This window comes from Lissotriton helveticus, chromosome 6 (genome assembly GCF_964261635.1).
Source record: "Lissotriton helveticus chromosome 6, aLisHel1.1, whole genome shotgun sequence".
NCBI classification, from domain to species: Eukaryota; Metazoa; Chordata; class Amphibia; order Caudata; family Salamandridae; genus Lissotriton; species Lissotriton helveticus.
This window is the reverse complement of record NC_136067.1, coordinates 530,658,937-530,685,773: the sequence shown is the minus strand read 5'-3', so window position 1 is coordinate 530,685,773 and position 26,837 is coordinate 530,658,937.

The following is a 26,837-nucleotide window of genomic DNA, read 5'->3' as shown; positions in this document are numbered from 1 at the left end:
CTATTATTTACAGACCCATCCATAGACTGATGTACCCTGTCACAGATCCAGTCAGATACTTATACAGTGAATGGAAATGTTACTGAGATAGTGATGAATGCAGTGACAGATTACACTGAAAGAGTTGTACAGGGTGTTATAGAGATATTAATATTTTCTCAGTTACATATGTTATTATAAACTCGTTTAGAAAGTAATGTCTTTAGTGTATTGGTTATAATCCATTTTGCAGTTATCAGTTTTGAATGTGGTGGTGGCTTTCGATTGTCTGCTTTTGTTTTGTCATTTCATGACGTATTAACGGTGATCGCGGCTGCCGACATCTTCCCGCTGCCCAGCGTCACTGCAAAAATGCAAAATCGGTTGTAAAGATGTTTTTTATACAAACTCCCTATTAAAATATGACTTTAAACAGTGGTGTATCAAACTCCTAGTGTTTACAATATTGTAAAATGTGTGTATATGTGTTTTTCACCTCTTAAAAAAGGCGTGATGGTTGCCGTTGCCGAAGTCACCACGACCCTTGGCTTCATTACAAAGATGGAAAGTTGGGTTCAAAACGCATAGTTTTTTTTACGTACTGGAAAAATATGTGAATAAACATGTTTTTTGACCAGTGATGTAGTTAGCAATGTGTGTATTGTAATAGTTAGAATGAATTGTTTAAGTTACAGATTTTGAATGTGGTGGTGGTCGTTGGATGTTTCCTTTTGTTTTTCTATTTCATGATGTGATTCCGAATATCTCAACATCCTCATGATTTTGAAGAAATTAAATATATGTATATTTAGAAAGAAATTGAACACAGTTTTGGGATCTTGAGTGGCTCTGACAAGAACCTTTACTTTGAGAGTGTAGATAAGATAACTGCAGATAAGCCTGGGTGCAGAATTCCAGGTTGCTTAGTAACACTCTGCTCCCTTGACCTGAAAACTGAACTCCATCACTTCTATTGATTCCTTGAATGTCAAAATGCAGATTTCTTTTGTAAATAGAGCCCATGATATGGTCTCTGAGGAAAAAAGAAACAGTGTATTAACATGTTTCCTGGCTTTGCCAATCTGTGGACAGAATCGATTAAACCACTTCCATTTCTGTCTTTGGCATATGTTAGATTACAACAAGACAGTGTGAGGAAAAAACATAATTAATTCAGCAAAGGTATCCTTCATTAAGGTTTCCAGCCCTACTCTAGTCAATGTGCCTGGGTGATTGCCACAACAGTGCACAATCATCCACAATCATCCACAATGGTTTTAACCGAAGATAGTAACCCAAGTCCTTGTTAATACTTCTCTTTTTCACAGCCTCAGCAGCCCACTAAACACAGCTGTGGCCCACAATCCACACTCTAAGCATTTTGTAGGAAGGAGAAGTAGCACACAGCTGAATATCACAGTTGGCACCATGAAAGATAGTGAAAATGCATGGGTGCTGATGGTTTGAAAAAACAAAAAATGTGATTGGGTGGAGGGAATATGCAGGTGAAAAAAGTAGGTAGCATTTGGAAATGATTAGTTAGATGTTTGATTGGCTATTGTAAGTAGAAAGAAAATGTAATAGAGAGTTAGATATGCTTTACTGTATGTGCAGTAAAGCACACCTGCTGTAGATCATTTTGTAACTAGCATGTTCTTTCTGGAATGTGCTGTGAACTTGTGACCTACTGCTTCTAGTGGGTATATAGGGGGAAGGGTGTTAAAGAGACAGTTGTTCATTGTTTTTTAATTGGTGACGTCTAGGTTCATTGTTATATATTAGGTAAGTGAGATTACCTAGTGAGGATTTTGCAAAACAGTGTAGTATAGTGTTAAAAAGCATAAAACGATAAAGGAAAGTAGGTTTTGTCATGAGTGATGTCACTGACCATGTCATGAGTGATGTAATATGTGACATCATTAGCAGTGCATTGCACGCGCAAGTTATAGTGAGTCCAACTAACTATAACGTGGGAATTTCAATGGTTTTATGCGAGTAAAATTTCCAGCTAACTATAACTGGTGTAAAACCTATGGTTTTTTCAGTGAATTTAATAGGTTTTTTAAATGCTAATTCCTAACTATAACTGGGGTGAAACCTATGTTGTTTTCAGTGTCATGACGCGCTTACGAGACGCGCCTCGGGGCGCGTAGCGTAAGCGCGTCAGGTCATGTGATCTGAAAATAACACTTTTCATTGGTGCAGATCAGTTTTGGTTTCCAAATGATGAAAGCTTGGATCATGTGACTTGAAAATAACACTTTTCATTGGTCCAGAACACTTTTTTTTTCAAATGATGAAAGCCCCCACCTTTTTCCTCACTCTGACTTTCTACTTTGAGAGAGGAAGACCTGTATCTGATTCTGACAATGGCATCATTAGTAGCTGCAGCTGGTGGACCCCCTCCACCACCACAACATCCTAGAAAGGAAGGACCACCATCCCAGTTTCTTGTCCCTGAACAAGAAGAGGATGAGGAGGAAGAACAGGAGGAGGAGGAACAACCCAGGCAATTTTTGCCTGAAGAGCTAAGACAGAGTCACATAAAAGTGCATTTTATTTGGGACTTTTTCTCCCACCCTCCTGGGCAGAAGAAAGTGAATACACCCTAAGGTTAAGTGCCTTATTTGCGGAGATATTCTTTCCAGGGGCAATTCCAAGAAGAAATATTCATTCAGCAATTATACTATGTTGCGCCACATGCAAAGGTTGCATCCTAATAATCTTGCTCAAGCAGAGGTTCGTGCCATGGCGCAAAATCAGAAGAATCCACAGCCCAGCACCTCCTCTGCCAAAGTATCACATGCAGCACCTGAAGGACGGCAAATGGTGCCCAATGTTTAAATTTTTTTTCGCAGTATCAAATTTGTATGTGTCTTCTGTGGCAAGACACTGTGCTATGGGGAACTAAGCGTGATCTTAATAAGCAATGCGGTGGAAAACCATCAATGTAACCAAAAGAAGAAGCAATAAATCTTTTTTTTTTTGCTCCTGTTGAGCCATTTGTAATTCCTTTTTTTGTTGTTCCCCCAAAAAAACATCAAAAAAATTATAAAAGTGTTCAAAAAATCCAAAAAAAAAAATGTTCAGAAAAATAATAAAAAAATATAAAACAACAAAAACATTAAAAAAAAGTTCTTTTCAGAACTACCTCCCATTTTTAAAAATGTACTAACATTTTTAGCACTCTTGACTTCATTTTTCTCATGGGTTCGCTTCCCGGTGCGCGCACCGGTGAGCGCCCCGTTAGCGCAATCAAAAAAAAAAGAAAAAAAAACAAGAGAAGGAGAGCATAAGAGAAAAAGAAAGAGAGAGTAATGTTAAGAGACAGACAGCAAGAGGGAGCAACACAGAGGTACTGTGTAATACATAGTAAAACAGTGTAAAAGATATAAGAAAGTGTAAGAGAGAAAATGAAAAAATATAAGGCTGTGAAACAAAGAAAGAGAGAAGAAGAATACTAAAGCAGAGGCACATGAAGAATGTGAGTGGCTGTAAAGAGTAAAAGGAAAGAGAAAAAATGATGTACAAATAAAAGGTAATAACAGAACCAGATTTAAATAACACTGGTGAGGGAGAGAGAGAAAAAAGTAGTGTGCATAACTAAAGAGGGATGAAATAAGATGGATAAAATCGACTAACGTTAAAACATGTGGATTGACAGAGAGAAAAAACTGAAAGAAGAAAAGAAGAAGTAACAGAAAGGGAATAATTGAAGCAGCAAAGAAATGTAAATAACGTAGTGTGCTTGAACTTCAGGGAGAAAGCATAATGAACAAGTAGTGAAAGAGTGAAGAGACAGAGACAATTACAGTAAGAGAGACGGACTGAGTGAACGGGAGTGAGGAACTGTGAGAACAGAGGGACTGAGAAAAGGAGTGGAAGGAGTGCAGTAAGTAAATCACCCACACAACACAACAGCTACCCTACCTCAAAGCACTCTAAAATATTATTTTACTGTTTCTCTTGGTTTCCCCTTGTTACGCTCCCCGGTGCGCTACCCATAGTATAACTAAAGAGGGGTGAAAGAGGGAGAAATATTGAATTAGGATAACACATGGGGAGTGACAAAGAGAGAGGACAAAGAGAGTAAAGGAAACAGTACCTGAATGGGCTTGAGTAAAACAGCAAAAATAGATAAGTAATGCAGTGTGTGTGACTTACAGGGAGTCAGTGGGTGTAGGTCGGAGTGTGGGTGTGTAAGGTGTGTCTGTGGGTGTGGTTGTGTGGAGTGTTTTGGTGTGGGTAGAGATGAGGGTGTGTGAAATATGTGTGAGAAGTGTATGAGTGTGGGGTGTATATGTGTTCGATGTATGTGTGTGTATGGAATGTGTGTGTGTTTTTGAGGAGTGTGTGTGGGAGGTTTTTTGTGTGTGTATGAGGTGTGTGTGTGGTGTGTGTGTGGGGTGTATGTTACAGGTATGTGTATGTGTTGGGGGGGTGAGGTATATGTGTAGGAGTAAGGTAAATAATTAAGAAAAAGAGAATGAGTGAAGAAGCAAAGGAAGGGAACAGAGGGTAAGTGAAGTAAAGAATAGGGATCAAAAGAAGTTGAATATGAGAGGGTAAATAGGGAAAGGGGAGTAAACATGGAGAATAAGAATAAGTGAGAGAAGCAGAGTAAAAACACAGGAGTGAGGTAGATTGAGAAAATGTTAGTGACCTTAAAGCAAAGGGTGATAACAAACTACATTTTTTAGTCATACTTACCATATAATAAATGTAACTTTAATTTGTTTTACTACAGTTGGTATCTGTGAAAGAGAGAAGAAAAAATAAGTTATAATTAGTAAAATATGTATTTTAAATTAGAAGATACAAATGAAGAGCTAAAAACATCATAACACTCTATTTAGAAATAAAGTGAGAGTGAAGAACACAGAAAGGGAAATAAACTAAGGTAGAAGGACAAAAAGAGGGAAAAAGAAATAGAAGGAGAGCAAATTACAAAGAGTAAGGCATATAGATTCACTGAAAAAAAGAGAGAGAAGAACAGAGAAATGAACTGAAGGTAAGAAAGATACTAAAACAATGTGAGTTAGCAAAACTAAATCAGGAAACAGAAGTAAGTAAAAAGATAATGACTGAGACAGAAAACAGTCTAATTAAGGATGCATTTAGAAGAATGAGGAATAGAAGATAACTCAGAGTAAGTGAAGAACAGTCATAGAGTGAAAGGATAAAGGGAGACAGGATAATATACAACGATTGAAGGAAATGGACTGAGGAAGTTATAAGATAGACACACTAAGAGAAAAACTGAGTGAGGTGGAGTACAATCAGTGAGAAAAGGAAATGAGTAAGTGAGGAAAAAGAAGGAAAGAGAGGAGAAGACGACTAAAACAGTGGTACTGAGAAAAAATAATTTGGTGATGAAAGTAAAGAGAAGGACATTGAAAGAAAGGAAATGAAGGATAGTAATGGAACCAGAGTAAAAGAAATGGGATGAAGAACGATGAGAAAGGAGCAGTGAAGTTGTTGTAAAAGAAGTGACAGAAGGTATATAAACACAAGTGAACATAACACAAGTAGAGTGAGGCACTGAGGACATAGAAGTAGTGAACGAAAAACAGAGAGAAGAGGTCAAAAGTAAGGAGCAAACAAAGATAAGCTAAGGAGAGTGGGTGATTTATAGTGATAGAGAGCAATAATACTGCTGAGTGAGTAAACAGGAATTACTAAAAGAGCAAAGGAGGAAAATACGGAAAAGAAAAGCAGAAAGACTGAAAGCTGAAAAGTTATGCAAGGGAGAGACGGGATACACACAGTTGAAATGAAAATGAGGGATTGTCAAAGAAGTGGAGTAAGGGAACGGGGGTTACAGAGAGTGAGAGAAAGACATTATAAGTGAGTAAAAAGAGGTGAAAGAGGATGGAAAAAGGAAAGTAAATGTCAGAGAATGGAATACAATTTAATTTACACAATCCAAAGTATAAAATAACTTGTACAACATGTTACAAAGTTTACTTTTGCTGTTCTCAGAATATATTGAATTTCACTTAAAAGAGTGAGTTCAAATTACTCATCATATGCCAGCGGGAAAAAAAACACAATCTAAAAGATTGTGTTTTAAAAAAAACCTTAGATACTGACAAATCACAAATCCACGCTAATCTTAGATTGACTTACTTTTCCTTGAGGCCAAATACTGTATCATGGTGGTCCTTTTCGCGTTGGAAAGTACTTTGCTGTTCACTTACAAATCCATTTCATCGACTTTCTAGAAGAAAAGCTCCAAGAACATCTGAAATATTTTCAATATTTTAATATACTCCTTTTTTTCAGTCATGACTCTTTACTCATTCCTGCACCTTTCCATTTGGCCAAATAGTGTCAGATGTATGAGTATTTGTTCAAATTAATTTTAAGGCACTCTGAAATGATCTTTTTCCCGACGTTCTGAAAGAAAGGCTCTACAACATTTTCACAACATTTAAATATTTGTAAAACCATCTCTGACTCACTCATGTTCATCATTTTGTATAATACTAACCTCACTTATTATGAGATCCAATTACAGTACCTATATGACAAGTCAATTTTTTATATTGCCTGGAACACTTTTACTCAGAATATATTTTTAAACAGCAAAATAACCTTTATAAACTACTCCCGTCTTCATATGCCAATTATTTTTACCTAAATTTTGGCTGTAAAAACACTAGGTATGAATTTATAAAGCCAAAAGGCAAACGTTGTTTGAAAGTCAAATGAGTGTCGTTACATTGGGTCCAACCTTTAGAAGTTTTTAAATAGCATGTGTAATGCCCTGATGTTGTAGAAGGGCCATCATGAAAAATAATAGCTACAGTTGCAAAGGTTCTTCCTGATATCGATAACTGAGAAGCCACGAAATTTTTAATAGAAGTTGTCAATTTAGTTCCATCAGGTCTACATCGTTGGAACATTAAAATGACATAGTGACCATAATTTTGTAGAAATAATGTGGACAGCATTGTAGACTTACATTGGGTACACACCATATTGTGATCAGCTGCTTTAACTAGATTATTAAAAGGCACTGATTTGCAGTCTGGTAAAGTCAAATATATAAATCTTTCACTGTCTATTCTAGTAGTACTTGATGAAGCACAGTTATCACATTCATGTTGCCATTGATAAGAAAGATTAAAAAGATTTTTTATATCTACTCCTTCATCTTCCAATACATCAAAGATATACATTAAACATTCCTGACAATCCTGCTGAATTATCTGTGAAAATTGATTTTGACCTGAACATATGTCTACAAGATTCCTAATTTCTGAAACACTTTCTATTTTTCCTCTATCACTACTACATTTCTCTAACACAGAATTCAATAAACAGCACAATGTTTGTTCCCGATTTTCGACAATCTGTTTTTGTAAATTTTGAAGAAAAAAAACAACATTAACTACTACATTAGCATAGCAGTTGACACCAGAACTGTTTTCAAACTTTTTATTGAGAATTTTTTCCCACTTTTGCGTACAGGGCACGGCAATATATTACATCAAAATTAAATATATTATTAGTTTCAATTTTTCTTCTCCCTTAACAGAACAGCCATAATACAGTGAAAAATGTAGATCACTCAACATACCTCGGATCTTCCTAATACATACGGTCTCATCACAAAAAAAAAAAAAAAAGGCAAAACAAAACAGCAAGACACATCTTATAATGGTCAAGTGCACAGTAAACATAAATGATTCTAACATTTCAGTCCATGCTCCCTTCTTTCCATTGAGTAACGGGATCCCATATCTGTTTGCCAAGCTTCCTTCCCTTTTTCCCCTTCCTTGCATATATCTCGGTCTCCAAATTATATATCATTAATAATTTAGCCAACCAGTGATGAAATGAAGGTGGCAAGGGGTCCAGCCATGCCGATGCAATGCAAAGTCTCATAACTGACATAGCTACAAACAAGAATTCCCCCCCCTGCAATTGCCCCTCATCCTCCTTCACTCCCATAAGAATTATCGAGGGGGTTAAGATAATATCCGTTCCTAATATTCTGTTTACAAAGCCCGCAATGCCTTTTTCGAGCAGTTGTAGGTGAGGGCATGCTGCGAACACATGTAACAAATCTGCATCTGAACTTCCGCACCTGAAACAACTAGTTCCTGTTGTGCCTCCCCACTGAGCTATCTTTGCCGGTGTATGATAAAGATGGTATATCGTTTTGTAGTGTTGTGCCTGTAGAGGCGCCGAACACAGTAATGTATATCCCTTTTCTAACGATGTGTAGAAACTTTCCTCACTGATATCCAGACTGTTTTTCCATTTTTTTGCCCATTTTTCAGTATCATCCTCCTTTAAAATTATCAATTCAGCATAGAATCTCTTTATTGTACAATCCTCCCCTGCTTGAATTACTTCCATAATTGGGTTTTTGTTGAATCCTGATGGTCCTTCCCTTTTATTATACAAAAAACTCCTTACTTGTAAATATTTGTAAAATTGTCTATTGTCTAGAGCGTACTTTGCCTGTAGTTCAGAAAACTGGTAGACCCCTTGTTGTCCTAACATATCTCCTACCCTTCTGATTCCTTTCCTTCCCCATTCCAGAAATATAGGGTCAGCAAAGATCTCCTCTGGCAAATTTGGATTTCCTTCCAATCTAGTATAGAAATTATATCTCCCTAGTCCAAATCTTTTGGTAGAGGCTTTCCAGACTGTATGAGCCGCAATAAGAGTCTTGAACCGTGTCCTTTTATAGTAGCTAGGTTCCGTATATTTCAAAAGTCTGTTCTCAGCTTCTGGCCCCAATACCAGACCATATATTGCCAGTGTACCAAGCTCACTCCATCCTTCAGACTCTGCCCCCCCATCAAACCTGCCATATATTGTAGAGCTGCTGCCCAATAATATAGTTTTAGATCTGGCAATGCCCACCCCCCTTCTCCCGTGGAAGTGTCATAAACCTGAGTGCCCTCCTAGTTTTACCCTTTGCCCAAATAAATCTATTAATCAAATATTCAATATTCTTAAACAGCTTGGTCTCAAATAATAGGGGTATTGCTCTAAAAAAATATAAAAACTTAGGTAAGACCAACATCTTCACTACATTCGTCCGCCCCACAATAGTTAGATGCAAGTTATCTAATCTATCCAGATCCTTTCGCACTTTGTTAATTAAAGGTGTTATATTCTTTTCCACTAAGCTATCTACGTCGGCCGAGATAGTCACCCCTAAATATGTTGCTGCTTGAATCACTCGGCTATCTGTACATATAGTGTGACAATTTTTGACTATCTGTGTCTTAGCAGTGTTAAGTTTATAGCCCAAAATCTCCCCAAACCTCAGGGCCTCAATTTCAACTTGGGCAATAGATTCCGTTGGATTTGGTGTAATCACTGCAACGTCGTCAGCGTATGCTAGTATTTTACACTGGCCAATACATGTAGGTAATGGGGTAATTAGTTCATTCATCTCTATTCTACGGATCAGTGGGTCCATATACATGGCGAATAGGAGTGGGGAGCAGGGGCAACCCTGCCTCGTACCTCTCCTTATCCGAAATTGTCCTGTGGAACCCGCATTTACCCGCACAGAGGCCATTGGATCTACATAAAGTGCCTGGATTGCTTTGACAAATCGTTTTTTTACACCTGATCTTTCCATTACATACCACAAATAGTCCCAGGAGACCCGATCAAATGCTTTTTCCGCATCTAACAGCATGACCGCCATCGGGTCCCCTGAGACTGCTGTAGCATCAAATAAAGTTATCACCTTACGTGTGTGATGTGTAGTCCCCCTCCCAGGTATGAAGCCGTGCTGGTTCTTACTTACGACTTTATCTATTATCCTAGCATATCTTGTTGCTAGCACTTTAGAAAAAACCTTAGTATCCGTATTCATTAGGGTGATGGGCCTATATGATCCAGGTTCTTCCGAGGGTTTCCCTTTTTTCAAGATTATCACAATTTCCGCACTCCCCCATGATCCAGGAATAGACTCGCCTATCTGTGCCTGTTGCATTGTCCTAACTATGTCACCTTCTAGAATGTCCCAAAACACCTTGTAAAACTCTATAGGAATTTGGTCAGGACCCGCTGCTTTCCCTGAGGGGAGGTTTAAAATAGCATTTTTGATTTCTTCTCCCTGCATAACTTCTTCCAGACCTTCTGCCTCCTCATCCGTGAACATAACTACCGGGATCTCCTGCAGGTAGTCTCTGATTCCACGGGCATCTCCCCTTATTGATTCATCATACAGATTCTCATAAAAAGTTCTGAAAACCTCCCTTATTTCCTCTGAATCTGTGTGAATTCTGCCTGAAGTATCCCTGATCTCCCTCACAATGCCCGACGCTTCTTGTTGTCTAGTCCGTATAGCCAAAGTTCTGCCTACTGTCTCACTAAATTCATGACATCTCTCTCTTTTGGTTGTATATATTTTCGCAGCTTTTCTGGCAATGTCTCCCTCTGCGTCCCCTTTAGCTTTCAAAAGTTCTATCATAGCAGTATCAAAAGGGATTTCATTCATAACACACTCCTCTAATTTCTCCTCAGCCTTAAGTACTGCCCCCGCTAGTTCTATATTCCGCATCTGCTCCTGTTTTCGCTTAAAAGAGTTGAAACTCAGCGTCTCCCCCCGGACCCCCGCATTAAAGGCATCCCAGACTACCCCTACAGCAGTACTTTCCCTGTTAATCTCAAAAAATTCCCTGATCCATTTTTTCATGTGGACCACATATTTATCTTCTTGTAGTAACCCTCTTTCAAAAGTCCACACTCTTTGCTGCCTAGTATTTGTTAATTTAGGTATTGAAAGCACTGGGGGATTATGATCGCTGAGGATCCGCGGGAGTCTTACTATCCTTGAGTCCGATAGGACTATACTTGAAACGAAAAAGTAGTCCAATCTTACACAGGTTTGATGTGGAGTGGAATAGTATGTGAAACCCTTTTTTTCTGCCCGCTTTTTCCCCCAGACATCTGATAAGGCATTATTTGCTACTAAACTCTGTAGGGCCTGATATACTCGCCTCTTCCTACCTTGGTATTTGCCATATGAGCCCAACCCTAAGCCATCAGCACCATTGATATTAAAGTCCCCTGCCATAATAATTCTAGGAGCCCAAGTAGCTAGTTCCACATCCAAGAACTGGAAGATCTCAGGATCGTCCTCGGTTGATCCATATACTGTTACCAACGTAGTCCACTCCCCATCTATCATACACTCGATCATTGCCCATCTCCCCCATTGATCCTGTGCATTTTTTCTCATTAACAAATTTTTATTCCTAGATAATACAGCTACTCCCCTTTTTTCGACACCTTGCCGTGAATTTACTAATACATGAAAGCCCAACTGTTTCAAAAAATATTCTTGCGAGGTCATGACATGAGTTTCCTGCAAAAAAATAAAATCAGCATTCATTTGTCTTAATGCAACTGAAACCTTTAACCTTTTCTGGGCATCATTTAAACCACAAACGTTCCATGTTACATACCTAGTCCCCATGAGTAATTTCTTAGTTTGTTACCGTATATAATCATACCTTTATTGCACAGATTTATTTTTCCATTGTATCTTAATTTTTTTGATCTATGCCAAGCCCCACATAAAGCCTTCCTTCCTTCAACCCCCGAACCCCTTGTCTTAACTCCCCTCTCTCCCACCTCTACTTCTGGGAATAATTCTGTTACTTGTTGCTGTACCGTGCCCTGCACCCCCCCTCCCCTCCCCTCCCCGGACCCTGCCCCCCCTTACTGGCAAATAGGTCAATACTGACCTATGTCTGACAGCCGAACCCCCCTAGGAAGCCTCTCCCTTCCACTCTCCCTCAATCCCTTTCTCAATGCTGCATAGCCAGGTTTATCCGTGCTGCTCCCTTCCTTTCTCTTACTTCCTTCCTTTTTACTATGTCAAATGGGCTGTTTGTCTTATAGCTGCAGCCCGGTCGTCTTGCGCCTTTCCTTCTCTTTGTGCCTTCCCTTCTCTTAGGTAGGTAAGATACTCCTGTGCCACTATTTCAGAGTAAAATACCCTGAACTGACCATTAAAACCAACTTTGAGGCGACAAGGGAACATCAAATATACCTCACATCCTACATTTTGGAAGGGTGTTATTAGCTGCCTCATATGCCACCTTCTCTCCACAGTGGTGTGGCAGAAGTCTGGACGAGCGAAGAAAATTATATCTTTATATGACCGTTTGGCCACTGGCTTTGCCTTACTAATTACCTCCTCTCTTAGCAAAAAATTTCCCACATATACCAGTATGGCTCTTGATTTGGAGCCTACATTGTTTTTCCTTCGTATCAGAGGGAAACGATGTGCCCGCTGTACCTCCTTGTCCCAATCCCACTTGCCCATCTCTGGGAAGGCCCCTTTCAGCAATTCAACAACAAAGGCACGTACATCAGCCCCCTTTTTCCCTTCCTCAATTCCAAGCAGTCTTATATTGTTGCGCCTTTGTCTATTCTCGAAATCTTCGAGCTTCCAAAGAACATCCGATGAGGTCTTTTCTTGCTCATGCCTATACTCCTGTAATTTTACAACTTCATCCTCCACTTTGCCTGTCCTCTCCTCCATTTCCACCAGTCTGCCAGCTACTTCCGCATACATTTTATTGACTTTGCGCAAAGACCCTTGGATTTTCTGGTTTGCATGCTTGGCTCTCTGACTCTCACGCCGAGCCTCCCCCTGGATTTGCTTCAGGGTTGAAAATAGAAGTTCAAAACTGGCTGCGTAACCTCCCTCATGGGCCTGTGTCTGAACCTGTATCTGAGCCTGAGCTTGTGACTGAGCCTGAGCCTGATTTGGTTGTAGGTAGCCAACAGCTGCGCTCTCCTGATATAATTGTGAGGTGGCAGCATAGTCCCAGTCTAGTTTTTTAGCCACCCCCGTTTGTGTTATGCTTCCAAGCTTCTTGGCTCTTCTTCAAGTCTTTCCTCTGGCTCTACTTGCCTTACCCACTGACTTTTGCTTTAATACAGTGTTATGCTCTGACTCTGATTCTAATTCTGAAGTATCTGATACCTCCGAGCAGCTCTCTGTAGATGATGATAAATCGTCTAACTTAGTGGATAGGTCATCACTTAGCTCTGATTCTTCGTGCTCCACTTCCTCTTCTTCATCCTCATTATCTTCCTTATCATCATCGTTCCCAGTAAAAAAGCAATCATCGCTCGGTGAACCAGTAACTGTTGAAGGTGCATAGTTTTTCCTATTATCAACTCCCCCATTATCCTTCCCCCCAGTCACTGCTTGAGCATTATGTGGGACTTCCTCACATGCATTTTCCTTATTGCCCTCTTTAGCCTTGCTCATTTTGGCTAATGGGTTGTTATTCATGAGGGCACTCCCTGATATCTCCTTATCTTCCGATACTTCCGATACTTGCTGTATTGCCTCGGCTATCAGGGTACCCTGGCTCAATAAATTAGCTCCATCTTGCTCCTTACTCATCAGGGCTTGCTGCATACTCTGTGCTGGTATTAGTGTCGGGGTCTGAGAAGCAGCCTCTGTAACAATCGCTCTGGCTGTAACATTTATCTGCAGGTCTATTTCCTCCCCCGTACTTCTAGACAGAGGATTTATCTGTTTTAAGCCAGTTATCTGCTCCCTGACTACTGCTTCTGGCTGTTCCTTATTGTTGCGATCCTCCTCTAGGGCTGAAGAGAGTAAACCACTTTCACTCTCCAAAGCTGTTGCCTTGCCTATAGTCTCTCTCCGTGACTCACCGCCGTCACTCTCCGGATTTTGCAACTTTTCCCCTTGACTCACCGCAGCTGCCCCGGGATGTGCCTCGCTCCTCGTACCGTTGACGTCACCCTCCGGCTCCGGCTCAGCCTCTAGGAAGACAGCCTCACAACGATTCGAACAATGTCGGCTGCCGCAGGCTAATTTCCCTCGAAGAATCGGAAGCATCCATGCTTTTAAAGGGTCCCTTACCAGGTAGCTCCTTTTTCTTTTTCTCCGCCTTTTTCTCTGCCTCTCTGTCCTGCTTTCTTATTTCCGTCGCTGACAGCTTCGTTTCTTCACGCAGCCTGGCAGCCTCTCTTCGCACTTAAGCTCTATGGCGAGCCTTCGCCCTGAGGTTTACAGCCGGATTCTCGGAGTCACTTGCTTGAATATCCTCGTCTACTCTCCCGGTTAAGTCCTTAATGACCTTCACTACTTTCGGAGCCATGACCCGCCTCGCAGTATCCCAGCCTGTCTGAAAACGCTGAAGTGTCTCTGCGATCGCTGCTCCGACTATCTGCCAAAAAGTACTCGAGCTTTTCTTAGAGTCAGTATACTCTTGTGTCGGAGACTGCTTCACTCGGGCTAGCCAATTAACATAGTCCTCGATCATCCCACTGCACGGCACAGCAAAATATTACTTCAGAGTATGGGGTGCAGCATACCATATGTTATTTTCTCTTACAACCAAAGTTCCCAGCACATCACTGTGGGAGAGTGGTTTGGGAGCAGCTACCTCCTACGGTCTGTCGGCGGCCATCTTGCCCCCAAAATGAATTACAAGACTGCTTGCATTACTCACAAAGTTTAAAAAAAAAAGAACTGTTTTCAAACTGAAATCCAACAACATCTTCAACAGAATCATTTTTCTTTCTGCTTACAATTACAGTTTCATCTATTTTTTGTCTTTTTGCTTCTACCTTACTGCACTTACTCTCATTTCTTCTTTTTCGGCCTACCACACGTTTTTCAATCAGAGGATATTGAGGCAAATGTGGAGCATACTCTCTTCTTACCCTATTGTATTCTTTAACACAATCTAGATCAGCACAAATCTTCGTTTCATCACACTCAATCAAGTACAATCCTGATAAAGTTCTCACTCGTGATAATGCCACATATGGCATACCCTCTTTAAACACAGAACTTCCAATGTTCACCAAAGCACTATCTACACTTAAACCTTGAGATTTATGAATTGTCACTGCATATGTCAAACAAACAGGAAACTGTTTTCGGCGAACATATAAGTCTTTCACAAGCAAAAATCTAGCTGAACAACGACAAATTTGTTCTATTTCGTCAATGCCATCAAATTTAATTTTTAAAATTTCAATTCCATCTCTATTTTTGTAATTCACAAAACCAACAACATGACCCATTGCTCCATTTACCAGACCTCTTTCAACATTTAAATTCCTTCTCAAAATAATACGACAATTTAAACACACATTCAGTCTTTTCAAAACCAGCAGTTTTAGATATAGTCTTCTCCAATGAATCCAATTTTGATTACACATTTTCTGACAAAATAATTGTTGCTCCCATATTCTCTATTTTATCTTTAGCTTCCAGTTTCACTATCTCTTCATTTTATAACTTCAGCATTTTGTTGTTGAACATGGAACATTCTTTCAGAGTAGGCATCAAACATATGGCAGATTTCTTCTCGTTAATTTTCTTAAAAATATTCTCTGGAAGAATGTTTTCATTTGGGTACAAATTAGAAATTAACCGTCCATGTAAAGCTTCTTTCCCTTGTTGACTTATTTTTCCTACTCTTACATCTTGTAAAATATTTTTATAATCTTCATCCTTTGCCTGCCGCATATTTTGAAGCAGTTCTGCATATTTGAAGTTTAACCATATATTAACGTTTCAAATGCTTCCTAGGCACTTCCTGGTATCTTCATGTGTGAGCATTTTGAACACAGGTTGTCCTTTCACTGGAGTCAACTGCAGAAGATCTCCCAAAACAATAATATGTTTTCCTCCAAATAAAACATCATAGTCTGTTCTAAGAATTTCTTGCATTCTCAAATGCACAAAAGCAAGCATTATATTTGACACCATCTTACTTCATCAATGATAAGAAGTTTCATTTTCTTCAGGACTCTCGAAACTTCGGAACACGCATCTCCAGATAGCTTGTGATATTGCAATTTGTTATCATGCTCCACTGGCAGCATCAGTAAACGATGTAAAGTAATCCCTTTAATATTATGTGCTGCCAGCGGTAACAACACAAGACAGAGGTGATTCAGTCCTTTTCTGCAGATAAGATGCAATTGCTTTAATCAGAAAACTTTTTCCAGTTCCCGCTTCTTCACTCACGTACAGTTGGACAGGCTTAAATGATGTACATGAGCACTCTTTCTTCTCATGACTCAATCCATGTTCAACCTGTTCTGTGACTTCGTCATATATCAGTTTCTGCTCAAGGTTTAATTGTTTCACCAAATCTTCTAAATGAATTACATCTTCTTGAGCTCGCTCCATAGCTCTTTCCACTTCATCCATGGCAGTGGCAGCTTCATTTTGGATAATTGGTCCTCCTAGTGGATCCTGACTCAATGAAGCAGAACTCTGACTGCCTTGAGAACTATCTCTCGCAATCTCTGCAGCAATTGTTGATTTTTGCTCTATTTCTTCATTCAACATTTGCAGATAATTTGGAAAAACAGGACATTCTATTGTATCCTTCGTAGCATTAAAAGAGTCTTCATAACAGAGAAAATCTCCAAGTAGTTCCTCTTCTTCTCGCCATGGTTTAAAGAGTTGCAAAAGAGCCAAATAGTCAAATTCTCTTTTGTCTGGATTTTCACAACTCAATTTTCGATGATTAATCAAATGACCTTTTTTCTGTTTCACTAGACATCCTTCACATCCAATGATTCCATATATTCCATTATTGATATCTTCTCTGATGTTTCTTTTATAAATATATCTTTGCAGAACTTCATAGAGACAAACGTTCTCAAGGTGAGGACTTCTATTTGGATAGTATGTATCCAACATGTTTGTCTTCAAAATATCTGTACTTTCTGGTTCTTTCTCCGCCAAATACTCTATCTCTTGTACAGATTTCAAAACTCGATTTCGTGTTGCAGCAAGACCTAGACTCACCCAAATGATGGTTCTAGATTTGGCATAGAGACTTGCTGACGACAATCGATCAGAACATTCATATGCTCCAATTTCTCGATGCGACAACATCTTCAAACTGTAACTGTACAATTTCTTGCTTAGGCTCTTTTCATGTGAAATGTCCTCCCACATTTCCTTCAGTTCTGTCTTTTCTTTTTTTGTGATGTAAGACGTCACATATCGAGCCACAGCAATAGAGTTGTCAGCAACCAATTGAATATCCATGTTAGCATTCCACATGGACAAAATCACTGGGTTGTAGTCATTGATGTACTTGGACTCTTTGTTTCTTTTTAAATTGTATGTATTTTTTGGTGATTTTCTCGTCACAGTATGTCGCAGAGAAGACATTAAATTATTTACTCTTCCTTTAGAAATCACTGGTCGTGGAAAAGCGAAACGACATTTTGTGTAGAACTTGTCCTTGTTTCTGAATTTTCGACAAAAGTACTTTCCACAACGATGGGATTGAAAGCGTAAAACTTGTTGCCTTAAATTGTTTTCTTCAGTAGTTTTCGGAACAGCACATGTTGAATACTTTTCAATGAAGCTCATCACTGTCTCATCTGAATCTGTTCCAAATTTGGGTGCATCTTTAATCCATAATAACATATGTATGTGAGGAGCACCTCTCGCTTGATACTCCTTTCTCCAAAAGAAATCCAAAACCTCTCCAAGGGGAGGATTTTTTTTTTGGGTAATAAAAGACATCATAGCTTCAAATCTATGATTGAAATATCTGCATACATTCACTGGATCCAAAGAACACAGTTCTCCAGGTGTTTTGAATTCTATATTTTGTATATTAGCATTGGCCTCTCGTAGAAATTGAAGTAAGTCCTCCCATGCATACTCGGCACAGCTAAGAGTGAGGAACCATGTAGGAGTTCCTAAGTTTCTTAGCATACATTTCAATTCCCCATGGCGACGGTACCAATACTCATTTGTACCACGCTGACATGCCATGAGATTGATCAGATGAGATTCTAAAATATTATCTTGCAGATTCACTTTCCCCATAAAGTCCCTCGCCGAAACATTTTGCAGATGTGCTCCACTTTTCAGAATATGGTTTACTGCATAAGAAAGCCCAGACAAGTCACTTTCATACAGTAGATGAAACAAATAGGGAATGCATTGACGAAACCTTGCATCTTCAGCATATAATCTTACAGTTCGATATTCAGATGCAGGAATTTGAAGTGGTTGATCGTCATATCGTTCACCTCGACCTGTTGGAAATAGTTGTGGAAAACAACGAGCTTCCAAACTTTCTTCCCATACACTAATGGGACTTCCTTTTGCTGTTTTCATTTGAAACAATTCAATTGCATTCCCCATTACTTCTTTGGAATGCAAAGGATGAACAGTATAATGTTCATATATTTCTTCACTTCTAGACACATCAACTTTTTTAATTTGCCCACCTGAACAATCACTGTCTTCATCTGCAGCTTTTTCCTCTGCTGCAACACATACATCTTTGTAGTACTCATTGTTTTTGACTAAATACAACATTGACTTTTTGACTTTCCTAACATCCACTAAATCTTGCCAAATTGTTTTACTCTTTGTTGGAACCCCATTAACTAGAATAACTAAAGGTTCCTCTTCTACTTTTTCTATACCAATTGTATCAATATTTTTTTTCAAATCTAGGGGCAAATAAACAACTCTTCCCTTTAATCCTCTCTGCAAATCTGTAGGAGGCAATTTCCCTATCTTAGGCTCCATGCGAACAATTGCCTGAAAAGGATGGACACATTGAATCAAAATAGACTCATATGTATTTAAATCCATCAATTCACGGGGAATGTCTACCAACTCCAGATTATTATGAACAGCTCTAGCAGGCATTCTGTTTTGATTTAATTTATCATAACAATATTTACAAATACGCTGATCAGAACTCAAATCAAAACAATTCTCCACCCACAAATAAGTTGCTAAATCTTTCCACTCATAATTATCCATCTTTTCACTTTTTGCATATAAATCAACTAACCTAGTCTGAATCTTATAATGAGTCAGTCGACAATACACACAAGTAAAATTCGGCCTTTCACTTGATTTCACCTTAAACCTGGTAATTTCCTTCTCAAACTTTTCTGTATTTAAAATATGTACATTGTCTTCCACATTACCTTGAATTGCTGTCTCAATTTCTACACTGTCCTCTTTTTCACGATAATAACAAATCTCAATTTCTTCACAAATCTTCTTCACATCTAATTCAGTTCCATGCAAAAGAGCACTGTTGAATTGTTTAAGCTTAAGTGCGGGACTTTTTGCATAATACAACATTCTCACTAATTTCCTCATTTTGGTATGATGCACTGCTAACTTCCTAAAATGATGAAAAACACTATGACAGACTTTTCTAGAAAGACAAGCCAGTGAATGGCCTTGCAAACCTGTGATTCCTCTCACTCTGCAAGGATCTAAGTCTTGCAACAACTTCACTTTCTGCTTTATACTTTTCTTACTATATGTACGTAAGAAATTACAAAACAAATCAATTGATTCCTGTTGCACACTACAAATACTACTACACTTCCAAGTGTACACTGGACCCTTAGTACGTCTCCCTAAAACTTCATCAGTTAACACCTCTTCTACTTCTCTAGGCACAAGTTTCTCTTTTTCAATCAGACAACCGTCTTTCACTTCATACGCTCGACCACTGGTGTCAACTGCATGCACTAAATCATTATCCTGGATGTAACTCTCCTCATTAAAAAATGGCTCACAACTTGAACTGTGCATCCATTCTCCCGAAAAAAACTTTAAAAAAATTAGTCCGATTAATTACTCTTTTCCATCTACTGTTTGATTTGAAAATATCAATTGTCTTGTTAAGTGTCCTAATTCGATTGATTATTAAAATAAATAATTTTTTCTTAACTTCAAAAGCCTGATCAACAATCTTCTCTACACTTTTCTTTTTCTTATAAAAAGCAGCTCTCTGTTTACCTTTCCTAATGTTTTTTAACAAATTTAAAACCACCCTATTGCGAAACATTCGTTTACAAATGTCTCTAAACTGATTCTGCCTTCTATTCCTATACATATTATTCTCTCCTGCTCCAGTTGTAGGATTCTTTGAGGTTCTCTCCTATGACTGAGCCAAAATCTTGCACCTGCCTCACAACAGGAATAAGACTGAGGCAAACGCTTTCACATGGAGCTTCACAATTTTACAAAATACAATTCTATATAACTATATAACTCAATACTTTCTCGGGAAGCATAGGTGGTGAAGCCTGTGTATAAGAGTGCAGTGGCCTTAGACATAGGTCTCATCTTTTTTGTACTTGTGGACAGAGCTGTCTTCCACTATACTCTTCAATACAGGCCTCACCTTTTGTGCACCCCTGGAGAATCCTCACCTGATCTGTAACCCTGTATAGATTGTTTGCTTTTTGTCATTGCTTTGTAGTTTGATAATAGTGGTCTATAATGTGCTAATTTTTTTATTTAACACAGATTGAAATACACATTTGAAGAGTAAGCAAACATGCCCACTAGAGAAAGGAAAAGAAAAGGATGTAACCGCCAAAAATCAAAAACAGCATTGGAATCTTATCACTAATAATCAAGCTCGCCTCTCTCTGTCCTTTAATTTAACGGTCGCGCTCTCAGCAGCGCTTATATGGACTAGAGGAGCTTATGTCCCCCAGATTGAGTCACATCGCCACAATCTAACCACACTCCCCCCACCCCCCGCCCCGCCCTGTACCCATAACACAGATTGTAACACTGTGCTTTATTTCACAGCGTGAATTGGCATTTCTGCCACACTGGTTTCAGGCTGTAGTCATCCAGCCTGTCCCCCAAGTGAGTACCTAATCTTTAACTTTTAAATTGGGTCTTTAATGTATATGCCCCATCCTCTCTGATACGCAGTCTCTCTTAAACCTCCAGACTGTCTCCCCCCGTCTTGAAAAAGACCCGCCGTGACCACCAACCGGGGCACATCAGGGTCGAAACGTCGACGAACTCCTTAGGCCCAGAAAGACCAGGATCCAGATAGGACCCATAGGATTCCTTGGTTTCAAAAAATACTCTCTGTCCAATGAAGAACATTTGTATATAATTGTATATATATTGTGTTGTATATATTTTTGCCATTCACTGAAGCACTCTCCACTGAAAGTCACTTTGCACTTGACAGTCACCGTAAACATTGAATGATATCTATGAATGAATACAATTCAGATACCAAATGTTTTAGAAAATCTTTTTAATACAAATGATTGATCATATGATTTGAAGTTTTTTGAGCATTTATTTCTCAAATTACCGGACTCGTATCAGAGAGATTGTTTGTTTACATTGATTGAATGGTTAAAAAGTAATTGCGCAGACCCGACAAAACCACTTTCTTCTAAACTACTAATACCCAGGTTCTGAGGGACACAGGGTTACCCCTTTTTCTAAACCAGCATTGGAATTACAGCACTCTTCCACAACAAATACTTCAAAAAACAGGATCCAAGCTCCTGGTAAGACAACTAAGTCTTTCTTACATAACATATGTACTTTTTAAAAAAAAATGGACAGCATGTAGAAAAAGAGAATGACAGAGTAAATTTGAAAAGGAAGGAGAGAGGTAGATGCGTCACTTTTTAAACCTCTGCGCCACATTATACTAAAAAATGTAAAAACCATTTATTTTCCCCAAAATCGTTTTTGACATCACATTTAGGAAACACAGCACAGATCCTATTTACAATCATCTGCCTCACAGCAGGGATAAGACAGAGGCAAAATCTTGCACCTGCCTCACAACAGGAATAAGACTGAGGCAAACGCTTTCTCATGGAGCTTCACAATTTTACAAAATACAATTCCTCTATGCAAACAAACTCAATATGTTTCCTACACTGATTTAAAACACAGGTAACATCATTGTAAAGAGTCAAATTGACACCTGTCTCTAAGAATGCAGACAGGGATATGCTTCAGGAAGCCTAGTCCACTGCACTCTTAGATACAAGCCTCACCACCTAGGCTCCCCAGGAAAGCCCAAACATGTACCTTTTTTCCCCATATTTAAAAAGTGACGCATGTAGGTAGATGAGTCATTTTTTAAACCTTTGCGCCACATTATACTCAAAAATGTAAAAACCATTTATTTTCCCCAAAATCGTTTTTGACATCACATTTAGGAAACACAGCACAGATCATATTTACAATCATCTGCCTCACAGCAGAGATACGACTGAGTCAAAATCTTGCACCTGCCTCACAACAGGAATAAGACTGAGGCAAACGCTGTCACATGGAGCTTCACAATTTTACAAAATACAATTCCTCTATGCAAACAAACTCAATATGCTTCCTACACTGATTTAAAACACAGGTAACATCATTGTAAAGAGTCAAATTGACACCTGCGTCTAAGAATGCAGACAGGTATATGCTTCATGAAGCCTAGTCCACTGCACTCTTAGATACAAGCCTCACCACCTACGCTCCCCAGGAAAGCCCAAACAAGTACCTTTTTGCCCCATATTTAAAAATTGACGCATGTAGGTAGATGCGTCACTTTTTAAACCTCTGCGCCACATTATACTCAAAAATGTAAAAACCATTTATTTTCCCCAAAATCGTTTTTGACATCACATTTAGGAAACACAGCACAGATCCTATTTACAATCATCTGCCTCACAGCAGGGATAAGACAGAGGCAAAATCTTGCACCTGCCTCACAACAGTAATAAGACTGAGGCAAACGCTTTCTCAAGGAGCTTCACAATTTTACAAAATACAATTCCTCTATGCAAACAAACTCAATATGCTTCCTACACTGATTTAAAACACAGGTAACATCATTGTAAAGAGTCAAATTGACACCTGTCTCTAAGAATGCAGACAGGGATATGCTTCATGAAGCCTAGTCCACTGCACTCTTAGATACAAGCCTCACCACCTAGGCTCCCCAGAAAAGCCCAAACATGTACCTTTTTCCCCCATATTTAAAAAGTGACGCATGTAGGTAGATGCGTCACTTTTTAAACCTTTGCGCCACATTATACTCAAAAATGTAAAAACCATTCATTTTCCCCAAAATAGCACAGATCCTATTTACAAACATCTGCCTCACAACAGGGATAAGACTGAGGCAAAAGCTTTCACATGGAGCTTCACAATTTTACAAAATACAATTCCTCTATGCAAACAAACTCAATATGCTTCCTACACTGAGTTAACACAGGTAACATCATTGTAAAGAGTCAAATGTATTTCTATTAAACATGCACACATTCTTTATTCCTTTTAAATAATGTAAAAACCATTCATTTTTCCCAAAATCGTTTTTGACATCACATTTACAAAACACAGCACAGGTCCTATGTAGAAGCATTCCATGTCACGACTAAAACTTCACAAATTTACAAAATACAATTACTCTATGCAGTAAAAACTTTTTACCAAGCATTATCAAAAAGCCTGACACAAAGCAACATTAAAAAACCACAATTTGCTTCCAAATCTTCTCCATAGAGTATACAAGTCTCTATGTATATTAAATGAATCATAACTCACCTTTACAAATATTTTAGGAGATTCAGAACAGTGTCAGATACACACACCAATATTTCTTTAGCAGAGCAAAAGGTATGTTCTCCAGACACTGCAAACCATAAAGGCACAGAAAACCTCTAATTCTACACACATATTGCTCATGGTAACCAATCAAATCTCTTCTCTCTGTATTTTCAAACCAACACCCTTCCCCCCTTCAGCCCTTTCTACCTGTTACCATAGCAACTCCCTCCTCACTGAGCTCCCAGGGTTAAAAGTTTATTCTACAATGTTGCAAATCACCTCATCAAGGATGTTTGACCTGCGAATACACCAGCTTTTCTGGTGCAAGGTTTCTTTAAATGACTTTTTTTTAACCATTCAAATTACTTCTTACACAGAACACAACCATGCACCCTAACTTTCAGTTTTCAACTATCTCATTCTAGCAATCATTGCTTGTGATTCAAGAGCACGGAAACTCCACAGGTTTTTTTTTGCAAACTCCTATTGTTCCAACTGCCATTTCTTTTCCACACTTCATCTGACTGCATCAGAATCTCCTCTCACCATGTATTCTGTCTGGATTATTGAACATAGGTATATCCACTGGGCTCAAAGGTATGCAGCTACCAGATATTTTCACAACCTTGACTTACCAAATGTGAAGATTAAATGGATTGGCCAGAGAGGATTGAAATGTCACCAATTGATACCATTGGTGAAAACCTTTTTGCATTTGCCACACCCTGACCTTTTAGTTGTGCACTGTGGAGGAAATGACTTGGGCACTTTGACCGGGGTAGGTCTGGAAATGCTTATAAAGGACACCTTTGATCAATTGATGGCACTTTTTCCTCAAACTGCCTTGGTATATTCCAATATATGCCAAAGGCAGAAATGGAAGTGGTCCAATCAATTTTGTCCACAATTTGAGAAAGCCCGGAAACATGTGAATAAATCTGTTTCTGCTTACATGAGAGACTATGGAATGGGTTCAATATACAATAATAACTTGCGTTACAACATGCAAGATATCTACAGGGAAGATGGTGTGCACTTTTCAGATGAGGGGAATAGAATATTCCTCCTGAATTTAAGACTGTGCATTGGTACCTAAATCAGCCACAGAACCCAAAAGCCCTTTTCAGGGCTACCCTATCTCTGATCACTCCAAATGATTATCTTTTTCTAACTTTTTTCACTATTTTTCACCATAGTACGCTCCCCGGTACGCTTCCCGGTGCGCGTACCGGGCGCTCCCCCCGCGAAAAATAAAACCTTTTTTTTTGTTTGCCTATTTGGGCCTCCTAAGACCCCCTCAGAAAACCTAGAGGGTCAAGGAGTGCCTACGATGCCCCCTTATACCCATTCCCAACATTGTTTGTCCTCCATTTTCTGTCTTAAATCTACCGAAACACAAAATGGAGGACTCCTGTAGCGCTGCCGGTACGCGTACCGGGGCGCGCACCGGGAAGCGCTCTAAAAAAAATGTTAAAAGTTAATTTACATAAAAACCCCTGGAGACACTTTCACCAAATATAGAATAGCTCATACTACATACCAATCCCTACCATTTTCCCAAATTCGATGGAATTCCATTGAGCCATTTAGCCTGTAGACCTCTCTAAATACCCTGAGGTAAATTACTTCACAAAAACACATCTGAAGTGTTACAATTGACAACCAATTAAAATGTTACTTTCATTTTCTATTTTTTTTCCTGACATTTGATTGGTTATGTACATGAATATAAATGAAAAATGAGAGGGAAACACGGCCATTTTGGCTACAACTACCTGAGGTACATCTTGAAAGGATTTTCGCATTTTGTCTTCTTCACCTCTCTGTAAAGTAAGTTGATAATTTGTAAGGGGCACTTTAAGTTATTTTTTAAAAACGTTTTCTGATAGTTATTTACTGTCCCTCTGCTATAGTTATAGATAAAGATAGGCTCCTCTGTTATATTTATGGATTGACTTTGGCTTCTCTGCTATAATTATGAATTTACTTACACTTCTTCACAGGCACTTTTTTATATTTCTACTTCCTGCCTGTTACCATACATTGCCCAAAGTTAACTTCACTATTAAAAAATCAAAACTACCTGTCTGAACTTAAACCCAACAGTGCCATATTTCTACAGATTTTTTTTTAATGCAAATTTCAGCACAAAAATGGAAGGAGAACAGAACGTTTCCTTTGAAATTGTCCTAGAGATGAACAATGAGGAAATCATTGAACCCAATGACTTGGAATTCATGGATGAATCACGGGACCATGAACTTCTACAATGTGTAGAATCTGTGGATTTGTTAATTCAATATGAGGACGTTTCTGACAGTCAAATGTTGGAAGTTATGTTCACTCAAAAAGAGGACATTTCGGACAGTCAAATGTTAGACGTTCTATCAAATTTTGAAAATGAATCTCAAAGATAAATTTATATTTAATAATTCTAAAATTGTTTGAGACATTATTCATTTTTATATGCAAATCTTAAACTACTACCAAATTGATTATAATGTAAAGTCAAACTTATAGTATACTGTGCAACTTTTTTGTTTTACATAGTAATTTTGCTCATAGATAATTCCTTTCTCCCACTATATTATCTCCAAAGTGTATTTGACATCTCTTTTTCATCTCCTGCCTCCATGTTCTTTATGTTTGGGTGTGGGTGGAGGTGTGCGTGTGTGAGGTGTGTGTGGGGAGTGTGTGGGTGTGGGGGTGTGGGGTTGTGTGCGTGTGGGTGTGTGTGGGACGTTCTTGTAGGTACCTAAAACAGCCACAGAACCCAAAAGCTCTTTTCAGAGCTACCCTACCTGTAATCACTCAAAATGATTATTTTACACTATTATTTTCACTATTTTTCACCAAAGTACGCTCCCCGGTACGCTCCCCGGTGCGCGTACCGGGCACTCCCCCCGCGAAAATCGAAATTTTTTTTTTTTTTTTTTTTACCCGAGGGACCCTTTTATGGCCCCCACATCAAACCTAGGGGGTCAGGGGGGGTGTACCCTGCCCCCTTTTGGTCATTTCCCCCTTTGTTTTTTGCCACCTCTTGTGTCTCGATCCTACCGAGACACAAGATGGCGGCCGCTGCGAACTGTTTCGAATGTTTACAGACACCCGAGAGCCAATCAGCTTCCCGTGCGCAGGTCGCGTGGCACGCCCGGAGCGCTCCCCGGTACGCGCACCGGGGCGCGGCTATAGATATATAATTTTTGTTTGAACCTAAATTACTCTAAATCCTCTGGAGCACATATCTTGAGACATAGCAAAGGCACATCGGGCTACCAGTCCCTACAATTTTGTTAAGTTTGGTGCCAAAGTTATTCCAAATAGAATGTTGCGATTTCCCTATGGAAATCAATCCTAACTATAACTACCTACTGGCGACCGCCAGTAGGTAATTAATATATATATATACATATATATATATAAATATTACCTACTGGCGGTCGCCAGTAGGTATATATAGTTAGGATTT